Below are 11165 nucleotides of genomic sequence, written 5' to 3' on the forward strand. Positions count from 1 at the left end.
ACATCTAATTTCTGGTATATTCTTTTGAACCAATACCTCTATATCCTTTTTGTAATAGGAAAACCAAAACTGTTAGGGTCTCACCAAGGTTTCTTACAGATTAACATAATTCCTTTGCTCTTCAATTCCATCCCTCTGTCTTATTCTTCAATTACCTTATTAACCCATATCTCTACCTTTTTAGTTTAGTTTATGCTAAAGATACTGAAAATATTGGCTACAAGAGCAGGCCAGAGGTTAGGACTCCTGTGGTGAGTACTCTCCTTTTAGCTCTCTAAAGCCTGCCCACTGTCTACAAGCCAGAATTCGGACTGTGATGGAATTCTGGCCACTTGCCTGGAAGGGTGCAGCACTCAAGAAGCTTTTCACCATCCAGGACAAACTAGTCTGCTTGATTAGCGTCATATTCTCAAACATACTGTCCCTCCACCTCCAATGCTCAGTCTGAGCATTGCGTACAATCTACAAGATATGCTGCAAACTTCATCTAGGCTCCTTGGACAACACCATGCAAATCCTTGAGCACTTCCACCTAGAAGGACAAGGGCAGCAGATACATGTTAATTCTGTGAGGTTTCGTCCAACCACCTCTAACCACCTGCAAGCTTTCCTCTTAGCCACTCACTATCCTGACGTGGAAATATATCACCGCTCCTTTAGCCTGCTGGACACATTTTCCTCATTCCTGAAGAAGGGCTCATGCCCGAAACGTCGATTCTCCTGCTCCTTGGATGCTGCCTGACCTGCTGCGCTTTTCCAGCAACACATTTTCAGCTCTGATGTCCAGCATCTGCAGTCCTCACTTTGTCCTAAATGTTAATAAGACATCATGTCACTGTTTATTCTAACAGCAGTAACAGCAAGCTGAGATGTGTTTTCTTTATAAAGTTTAAAATTATACCTTAACTTCTAATGTTGGTTACCCATTATCATATATTCCTGCACAAATGGGCAAAATGTATCATCAACTCTCACTTCGAACCAGCACAACAATGGTGCTTCAACGTAATTGATCCACTTTTCTATTACAGAATGTCAAGAACAAGGTCACTCATATCTATTATGTATTAATCAGATGGATTTGTAAAAAGGGTTTTTGTTTCTCCTTCATAGAAACAGTTTTACAAACCTGAATACAAACAAATCGTGAAAACTGTGCACAGTACCCCAGGTGTGGTTGCACCAAAACCCTACACAACTGAAGCAAAATTCCCCTATTATTTTTTCTGGTCACTTTGCCATTTGCCTTCTTAATTGATGAGGACATCATAGATAAGTACCTCATGCCAGCCCTTTCCACATTGTGCTCTATTGCCACCTCCTAGACAAACCTTGAATCACATAGGCATTTTGTCTTCTCCATTTAACATTTAAGTGTGCTTTTGAGGCGCTACTGTGTTGCTCATCTTTCCATGTTTCTTAGGTTTAAAAAACAAGTCATTCACCACAGTCATGTCCTAATACCTATCATGTTTAATCCTCTTCAGATCTTAAGAGAACTGTTGTACATATTCTCTTGGGTTAAGGCCCGAGCACTACAGCTGGAACTGTTCTGAAGCTCAAATATTTCCCCTGTTAAAAATGTGAACTTTAAGATCTGACTCATTTATGGAATAAACATGATATTTCATGGTTGCCAATGGACTTGTATAACTCTCAAATTCTTTCATGATTGAATGTTTCTACTTTTTGCATCTATAAGCAGGACTTAAATACTCTCAGTGGTCAAAATCTCCCTGACTGTCTACAGGAAAGATGTTTCATTGGCTGGAATAATCTACCACCAGGGAGACAGTCTCTAAGATGTACACCATTTTGGATGAAGCCAAGGAGGGATTTCTTCATTCCGAGGATGGTGACTCTATCCCAGAGGGCTGTGACAGCTCAATCATTGAATATATTTAAGGCAAATAGATTTCTAGATATTAAAGGTGTCAAGGGATATGAGAATAGCTTGGGAAATGGTGCTGAGTTACAAGATCAGCCAAAATCTTGTTGAATGGTGGAGTCAGCTTGAGGGATCAATGTCATAAAGAAAAAAGCAGCAAAAGCAACAAATAGAACAATCTATTAACCAAAGTTATGGCAACCATGTGAGGCTCTGCTGCCATAACATTGTACTGCTCAACATTTCCCCTCATACTCTGCAGCAGAGTGTCATACTCCTGACTGGCAAAGGTCACCACATACACATCATATTGATATTCAACTGAATATAACAATGAATGTCATAACTGGAACCCTTCACTGATCACCCTTCTCCAGGCTTTGGCTCCTCATAAACATCGCTCTCCCATATGGGGTAAAAACAATGACTGCAGACGCTGGAAACCAGATTCTGGATTAGTGGTGCTGGAAGAGCACAGCAGTTCAGGCAGCATCCATGGAGCTCTCCCATATGTCAGCAAATGGCATAAATGCCACATCTTGTTCAAACCATCCATGCTGCATCTCAAAATGACCTATTCAACCCTCATACTTGGCATGCATATTGAGCAACCTTCCTAATCACATGTCTTTTGGATCAACACAGGAAGATATTAACAAGTTTCTTGTGACACAATCTATCCTTTGAATGGCAAGCTTTGAGTAATCATGGTGTGCGTATTCCTTGAGGAACAGTTTCAAGGTATTGTGCACAGTCAATCTTCACAATTAGGGCTTCAGTACAAGACCCTTTATGCAATTCTGGAGAACAGTTAAATAATTTTGAGAAAACATAACTATACAATGTGATTTCTGTGTGATCAAAATCCTTTCCAACTAGACTTTATCTGCACTATCTGAAATATGATGGTAAAACCACACTCACCGTCCCCCAAGACGCAAATATTGTAAATGAAAGGCAGGCCTCAATGCAAACATATAGAGTCAGTTTACATTTTGAGGGTGCAATTAGTGGAGAGGATGTTGTTAATCACAGACATTCCAATATTATGTTAGAACTGATACTATTAATATGACTGAAATTTGGAACAGTATCATAACAGGATAAACACCACCATGTAGAGAAACAGGCAGCCTAGCTACATTCTCACAAGAAGTTGTCTGTAGAATTGTAAGCTCTTAGCTTAATCTGAGAAGTATTGGGGCTGAGAGGTTAAGTTGAGCTAAGGGTATCACCTAAACCCAGGAGTAATGGCACTGAATTAAGAAAGGTTCCAGAACATAGAAAACAGGAAAAGGAATAGGCCATTTGGCCCTTCAAGCCTGCTCCACCATTCAATATGAATTCAAGTTGTCCAAATCACACTGAACCATCTCTACATCCTCACACCTAGCATTTTGTTGTCTATAAGCTTATCTAAATTGTTAATGTATGTTGTGAATAGCTGGGATTCAAGCACTAATCCCTGTGGTATTCCACTCGTCACTGACCACTGAATATTTCATCCAGCATTGAATAAGGCCAATGAGAGAGGACACAATCTAGATTTGGTCTTAAAAATGAGGCAGGGCAGGTGGATGAAGTATCAGTGGTGACCATTTTGGAGATAGTGATTGTCATACAGTTACATTTAGCATCATTGTGGACAAGGACAGTGATAGAACTGGAGTTAGTGTCTTAAATTTGGGTATGACAAACTTCAGATAGCTAAGAGATTATCTCACAAAAATGAAGTGTTTACAGTGACTGGCAAATCAGTAGGAGGCATTCAGAAAAAAACCTTCTAAACGCACAATGTATACAATGTGGACAAGTCCCCAGAAATAAAAATGGGAGTAAGTGCCAAATCTAGAGTTACTTGGTTATCCATGATCACACAGGTACATTCAAATAAAACATAATGCATATTGTAATCACACAAATGTTAATACTTTGTGAAGCTTAAATGAATATGGAAAATACATGGGGTGACATGAAAATGGAATACGAAAAATGCGTTGGCTGATATAAGTAAGGAAAATCAAGAGATGTTTTGTCAGTGCATTAAGATGAAAAGGATGACTACTGAATGGGTTAGGCCTATCAGAGATGTACGTGGTAACTTGTGCGTGGATACAGAAGATATGAGCAAGTTCTTAATGAGCATTTTGTTTCTATCTTCACAAAGGAAAGGGTTGATACAACCATTCTAGTTAAAGAGGAGAAGTGTGAAATATTGGATGAAATAAGCAAAATGAAAAGAGCTGTACTGGATTGGCTGACCTCCCTTAAGGTGGATAATCCATGAAGGCTGAATGAATTGTATCCAAGCCTGCTAAAGCAGATCAGGGGGAAAATAACAAGTACTCTAAGGGTTACTTTCTATTCCTTACTTACGCGCAGGTGAAATATCAGAGAATTGGAGATCTCTGAATATTGTATCATTTTTCAAAAAGACCGGTCAGTCTAACCTCAGTGATGGGCAGGTTACTGGAATCAATATTGAGAGTGTCACAAAGCTAGTCCCTTTTTTGTCTAACAGCTGTTCCTCGGCTCAAGGAGACTCTGTCCTTGATTTTTTTCAGAGGGGCAATAAACCAGGCCAGGCTCCAATCACTCTGGTTTAGCACAGAGATGAAAAGGATTTTGAGAGCTCTTTTGTTTATATGTAAACAGATGAGACTTTAGGCCAAAGTGGTTGTGCTTTAGAAGTAACCTGTATAATGAAAGGGGAGTGGTCAATTCTTTAGTTGAGCAGTTCAACAGGGAGCTGTGTGGAAACTCTCTCTCCTTCTGCCTCTCAACTTCAACCTGTAAGCATGTGTTCCATTTATACTGGTCTTTAAAATGAGTTTGCTTATTGGGACTGTTGTGTATATTTGAAACAGCATAATTAGGTCTAGTTGGATAGGTTGAGTTCTGTTCTTTGAGTTTCATTGTGTAATTTTGTGAATAAAGTTTTGTCTGTTTTTGTCTGTTAATATCTAGTAGTCCACCTAGCTATCTTACTCCGGGTAATTTCCACTGTGCACTTATCGAAACAAATTGCAAATTTATGGTCTGGGACTTCCTGCTTGAGAATGCTTTGAGTGGTTTGGCCTAGTCCATAACAAGAGAAAGGATCAACTGTTACTTGGAGAAACACAGATTAATCAGGGATAGTCAGCATGGTTTTGTGATGGAAAGGTCATGTGCCATATTTTACCAGACTCTGAGCAATGTGGCTTATGATGCAATGTGTAGCAAAATTGGTCAAGATGTTCTGCAAGGCTCACCTTGACATCAAGATGATCTTGCCACATCTTGTTTGTTTTTCTCAAGTGTCATGGAGAGATCTTCACTAAGCAGCAGTGAGTTCCTAACTAACACTCCTTATCGCTTGCTAATAGCTTTGTTAACAGCTAAACCCGCTGTGATCTTACCAAACCCACAATGCAAACAGGTAACAAAGAAAAGTTGACACAGGAACTAGAGCAGGTGTGAATTCAACCCACCACTTATTCAAAAAGCCTTCAACATTGGACATTAGGGATCACTACCTTGGAATGCTTCATTGCCCTGGTCACACGCAATCCACACCCACAGTCTTTGGCACCTGACATTATTATATATCAGCATCAAAGAATCCACATGGCACATTTCAATCCATGCTTCTGAACTTCAATGTTGCAACTCTGATGACTATTATTGTTGTGCTGTAGCAGGGACACTGTGCTTAGGGACATGTACCCAGCACATGGTCTGGAGCAGGCTCCCTGTCATAGAGTTCACTCATAATTGAGTTTGCCTGGATGCTTGCAGCATACTTGCCTTATGTTGCTTTTTGCACATTGCTGAGTCAGTTAGAGATGCCAGGTTCAAAAATTGCTACTATCTTGCCATATCATTTAGCACAGATACAAAGTTTGCAATGCTTGTCAGTAGGCCTAAGTCTAGTCAAGAGGGATAGACTTCACTCAGGGGTGTCCTGTCACAGTAACCCTAGGGCAACCACTAATGCCATCCATGCCCGTGAGTCAGGATCCTCTGTTCAAAGGGGAGAGAAACTGAATGACAGGTATGATCTCTTGATTCTTTCTGCCTAACGTTGGGCTGTTTTGCTTCTGGAGTGAGAGAGTGTAGTTATCATGAAAGATAAAAGTGAGCACCACAGATGTTACTGTTGGTGCAGGTGTGGAGGTATGCTGAGTGAGTGAGTGGGAAGAAGGGAGGACATATGGGACTAGTAGTGCCACAGTTTGAAGGGAGTCGGGAACATGAAGAAGATGCTGCAGGCATTAGGACATGTGGTAGAGCATTAGCCTTGGGGGAAATTTGGTACAACAGCAGAGATAGAGGAGATAGAGTGAGTATGAGGTTTCAGAAGAAATAGTGGCACTTACACTGGCAGAATGCAGAAGTACATTGACATACTTCCTACAGTGCTGGGCAGTCTTCCAGTCAGCTGAGATAGCTTTAAACTGGTAGCAACGTTGGACCATGTCAGCCTGGTCTGGTGGGTGGTCTTCATTGCTGGAACTGGGGGCAAAAGGAGTCCCACCTATACACTACCCCATCTAACAGGAGCATGTAACATGGCCAACTCAATTCCTCCCAACTAGACTCCAAGTCAAATTTCAGGAACTCTGGCGGATAGCTCCGGACTAATAATGTTTGCCTAAGTGCACAATGGCCTTTTGTATATGGTGCTAGCACCAGGGATGCAAGTCCATTCTGGGGATTTATGATGAGTAGCAAGTTGCTCCAGGAACGGGGTATAGCAAGCTGGGTCACAAATTGGATATGATACTCACCATGCAGACGTAAGCACTAATTAATATGGCAAGTTTGACATGATGCAATGTAGCAATGGCCTAGTGGTATTACTGCTAAACTGTTAATCTAAAGACTCTGGGGACCTGGGTTCAAATCCCACCTTGGCAGGTGTTGGAATTTGAGCTCAATAAATATCTGGAATCAAGAATTTAATGATGACTAAGAATCCAGTGTTGATTGTTGGGGAAAAACCCATCTGGATCATCAATGCTGTTTAAGGATGGAAACAGTCATCCTTACCTGGTCTGGCCTACAAATGACTCCAGACCCTCAGCAACGTGATTGACTCTTAGGCAATTAGGGATGGGCAATAAATGCTGGCCGAGCCAATGATGCCCTCATCCTATGAATTAATTTTTAAAAAACTTGTTTGGCTTTGCTGTGAGAATCACTACCAAAATTAATGGATTCCCACTTTGGCAAAACATGGTAAGATTCAGCCTGTCAATTCTTACGAACATAACTGAAAATTTTGAGAATGTAACTCGAAAGATTAATGAGGGGTGGTGCAGTGGATGTTGTTTACCTGGACTTTAGTAAGGCATTTGGCAAAGTAATTGAATTGAATTAGCTATATTATCACATGTACTCAAATAAGCACAGTGAAAAGTTTACAGTTGCCACATCATAGCACCATCTTCGATACAAAGGTACCTAAGAACAGATACTTACGATCAAATTCGTAGGAAACAAAAATAATTAGAAAAATAAAGAAATAAATAGTCCACCATTTTGGATCAAATGAATAAATAAGACAAACAAAGAAGTAAGAAATTCCCAAAAGGTCCCATCTGGTAGACTGTTCAGAAAAGTTAAAGCCCATGTTATACAAGTTGGATCCAAATTCAGCTCAGTGACGAGAAGCATAGAGCAACGGTTGAAGCATATTTTTGTGAATGGAAATGGTTTACAGTAGATCTCTACAGGGTTTAGCTTTCAGTCCCTTGTTATTATATGATATATTAATGATTTATACTTAAAGCCGATAGACATCATTTAGAAATGTTTAGAAGGAATTGGCCGGGTACTTAACAATGAAGAAGATGACCACTGACTGTAGGAAAATATCAATGTTTTGATTGACTGACTGGAAAAATGGTAAATATAATTCAATCCAGAGAACTCAAAGATATGCATTTGGAGGGAAGCAAAAATGCATGGTAATACACAATAAGCATAAGGGTATGGAGAGGGTTGAGGAAATAAGAGACTTTGGAGTGCATGTTCACAAGTTCTTGAAGTGGCAGGATTAGTGGAGAAGGTGGTGTGGAAGGCATATGTGTTGCTTTCCTTCATCAAGCAAGGAATTGAATATTAATTAAGGATGTAATGCTGGAACTATATAAAGCATTGGTTAGGCCAAAGCTGAGGTTTAGAGTGCAGTTCTGGTCATCACATTATAGGAAGGACATAAATTGATGCAATCAGAGTACCGAGGAGATTTACAAAAATGTTGAAAATTCCAGGTACAGAGTAGGATGGAATAGGCTAGGATTACATTCTTTAAAAGAGAGGAGACTGAGGGGTGATATAATTGAGATGTACAAATTAATGGTGGACTTGGATAGGATGAACTGGGAACACATGCTTATTTCAACATAGAGATCAAAGTCCAAAAGATGCTGAATGTATGGAATTCATTACCCATTTTAATCTTGAAATCTTCAATTCATTTAGAAGAAACCTGTATCAGCACTTGAAGTACTGTAACCTGCAACGCTACAGACCAAGTAATGGTGAGATTAGAATGGGCAGTTAGTTTATTTAACCAATGCAGACATGATAGCCTGACTGGCCTCTTTCTGTGAACTTGTATGGCTCTATGGCTCCATAGTCAAAGAGTGTAGTGCTGGAAAAGCACAGCTGGTCAGGCAGCATCTGAGGAGCAGAAGAGTCTGTGTTTTGAACATAAACTCTTCTTCAGGAATAGGGAGTGGCCCAAGGGGGCTGAGGTATAAATAGGAGGGGGTGGGGCTTGGGAGAAGGTAGCTTGGAATGTGATAGGTAGATGAAGGTGGAGGTGAAGGTGGATAGGTCAGAGAGGAGGGTGGAGCTGATAGGTGGGAAGGAAGATGGACAGGTGGGACAGTTCAAGAGGCGATGCCGATTGAAAGGTTGGTTCAGGGATACGGTCCAGGGAGGGGAAATAAGGAAACTGGTGACATCCACATTGACCCCATGTCCCAGAGACCTGTACTTCCACACACATCATCTACTGTACCTATTGCTCTCGATTTGGTCTCCTCTATATTGGGGAGACAGGGTGCCAACTTGTGGAATGTTTCAGAGAATATCTTTGAGACACACGCACTGAAAAATCCCACTGCCCTGTGGCCAAACATTTTATTCCACCTCCCACTCCGCCAAGGTGGTGCAAGTCCTGGGCCTCCTCCACCACCAAACTCTAGCCACCGATGCCTGGAGGAAGAATGTCTCATCTTCTGCCTTGGGACCTCCAACCACACAGGATCAATGTGGATTTCACCAGTCCTCACTTTCTTCTGTATGGTTCTATAGTCTAATTCAGGGTGGTAAGAGTCATCAACCATATAACTATTATTAACTTTTCTAAGCCACTTCTGTAAGATGATAACAGTTATCACATTTTGTCAGTTTTAATGGAAGAACAGGGGTGGAGGGAAATAGGTTTATACAGTCATAGAGGAGAAAGTGAAGACTGCAGATAGGTAAACGTATTGTATTCCCAGCGCCCCTCCCCCAAATCCCCTCCCCCCCCACCTTTTATCTCAGCCCGCCTTGGACACCAGCCTCATTCCTGAAGAAGGGCTTATGCCCGAAACGTCGATTCTCCTGCTCCTCGGATGCTGCCTGGCCTGCTGTGTTTTTCCAACTTATACAGTCATAGAATCATAGAGATGTACAGCACAGAAACAGACCCTTTGGTCCAACTTGTCCGTGCCGACCAGATATCCCAACCCAACCTAGTCCCACCTGCCAGCACTTAGCCCATATCCCTCCAAACCCTTCCTAATCATACACCCACCCAGATGCCTTTTAAATGTTGCAATTGTAACAGCCTCCACCGTTTCCTCTGGCAGCCCATTCCACACACGCACCGCCCTCTGTGTGAAAACGTTGCCCCTTAGGTCTCTTTATATCTTTTCCCTCTCACCCTAAACCTATGCCCTCTAGATCTGGACTCCCCCACCCCAGGGAAAAGACCTTGTCTATTTACCCTATCCATGCCCCACTTGATACATTCCAGAAAAAAGAATATAATCAGAATGTTCCCTTAATGAGGAGACAGAATCTAAATAAATAAGAATTGTTAAAAATGTCTCCAGTTGAATTGTTCATTATACTTTGAACACATTTAGGTTGCTTGCATCATTGGCCTCTGAGGCCATGCAGAAAATTGTATGTAAGTATTACTGATAAATTTTCTGAGTGAGACATAAAAATCATCTCAACGGAATATGTAAATTGCATATCATTTGTATTAGTATGTTTAGCAGGAGAGGAAGGAACACAAATGTTGTTTAATGTAATTTTTAAGTGACATTAATATCCTGCAGCTCACAGGTGTTGTCTGAGCTGTTTCATGCTGTTACATAAATTTTAAATGCTGATTTAATGTGACTCAAACAATTTTTGTTGGCTGAAATGTTTTATGAAGTTGATGTTTCTTTGCTGAGAGCCTGAAAAAGAAGAAAAATGAAGTCATTCATTTAGTTTGTGTCTCAACTACAGAAAGTCCCTAAGCCCTTTGTAACCAATGAAGTACCCTTTGAAGTGTTGTCACTGCTGGTAAGAAGAAAATGCAGCAACCAATTTGCACACAGCAAGGTGCCGTGCAAGCATGGTCATTTGCCAACTTCAAAACCCAGAAAAACACTTTTGATTTCAGGATTTGTGCTTCAAGAACACTTCTCCAAGTGACAGTCTTTGCCTATCTTATGGGATAAGGCATGAATAGCATCAACACACCTCTTGATTCATGTTCCCATATTGTTGCCAACATCAGCAGATCTGGTGCTAATGGTCAGTCCCTTCAATCAAAAGACCTGAGAAAGCACAAAGACAAAACTTTAGGAGACTCCAAAACATTTTAAAAATTTCTTTTTGAGAGTATCACATAAGCATCAAGGCTGGAAGCATTTAAGTTGCTGTTTTACATGGGCTGGTTGAGCATAATTGGCCCATTGGGAATGTTCGAGGAGAAAGTGAGGACTGCAGATGCTGGGGATCAGAGCTAAAAATGTGTTGCTGGAAAAGCGCAGCAGGTCAGGCAGCATCCAAGGAGCAGGAGAATCGATGTGTCGGGCATGAGCCCTTCTTCAGGAATGAGGAGGGTGTGCCAAGCAGGCTAAGGTAAAAGGTAGGGAGGAGGGACTTGGGGGAAGGGCGTTGGAAATGCGATAGGTGGAAGGAGGTCAAGGTGAGGGTGATAGGCCGGAGTGGGGGTGGGGGCGGAGAGGTCAGGAAGAAGATTGCAGGTTAGGAAGGCGGTACTGAGTTCGAG

Source organism: Chiloscyllium plagiosum, chromosome 4 (genome assembly GCF_004010195.1).
Source record: "Chiloscyllium plagiosum isolate BGI_BamShark_2017 chromosome 4, ASM401019v2, whole genome shotgun sequence".
NCBI lineage: Eukaryota > Metazoa > Chordata > Chondrichthyes > Orectolobiformes > Hemiscylliidae > Chiloscyllium > Chiloscyllium plagiosum.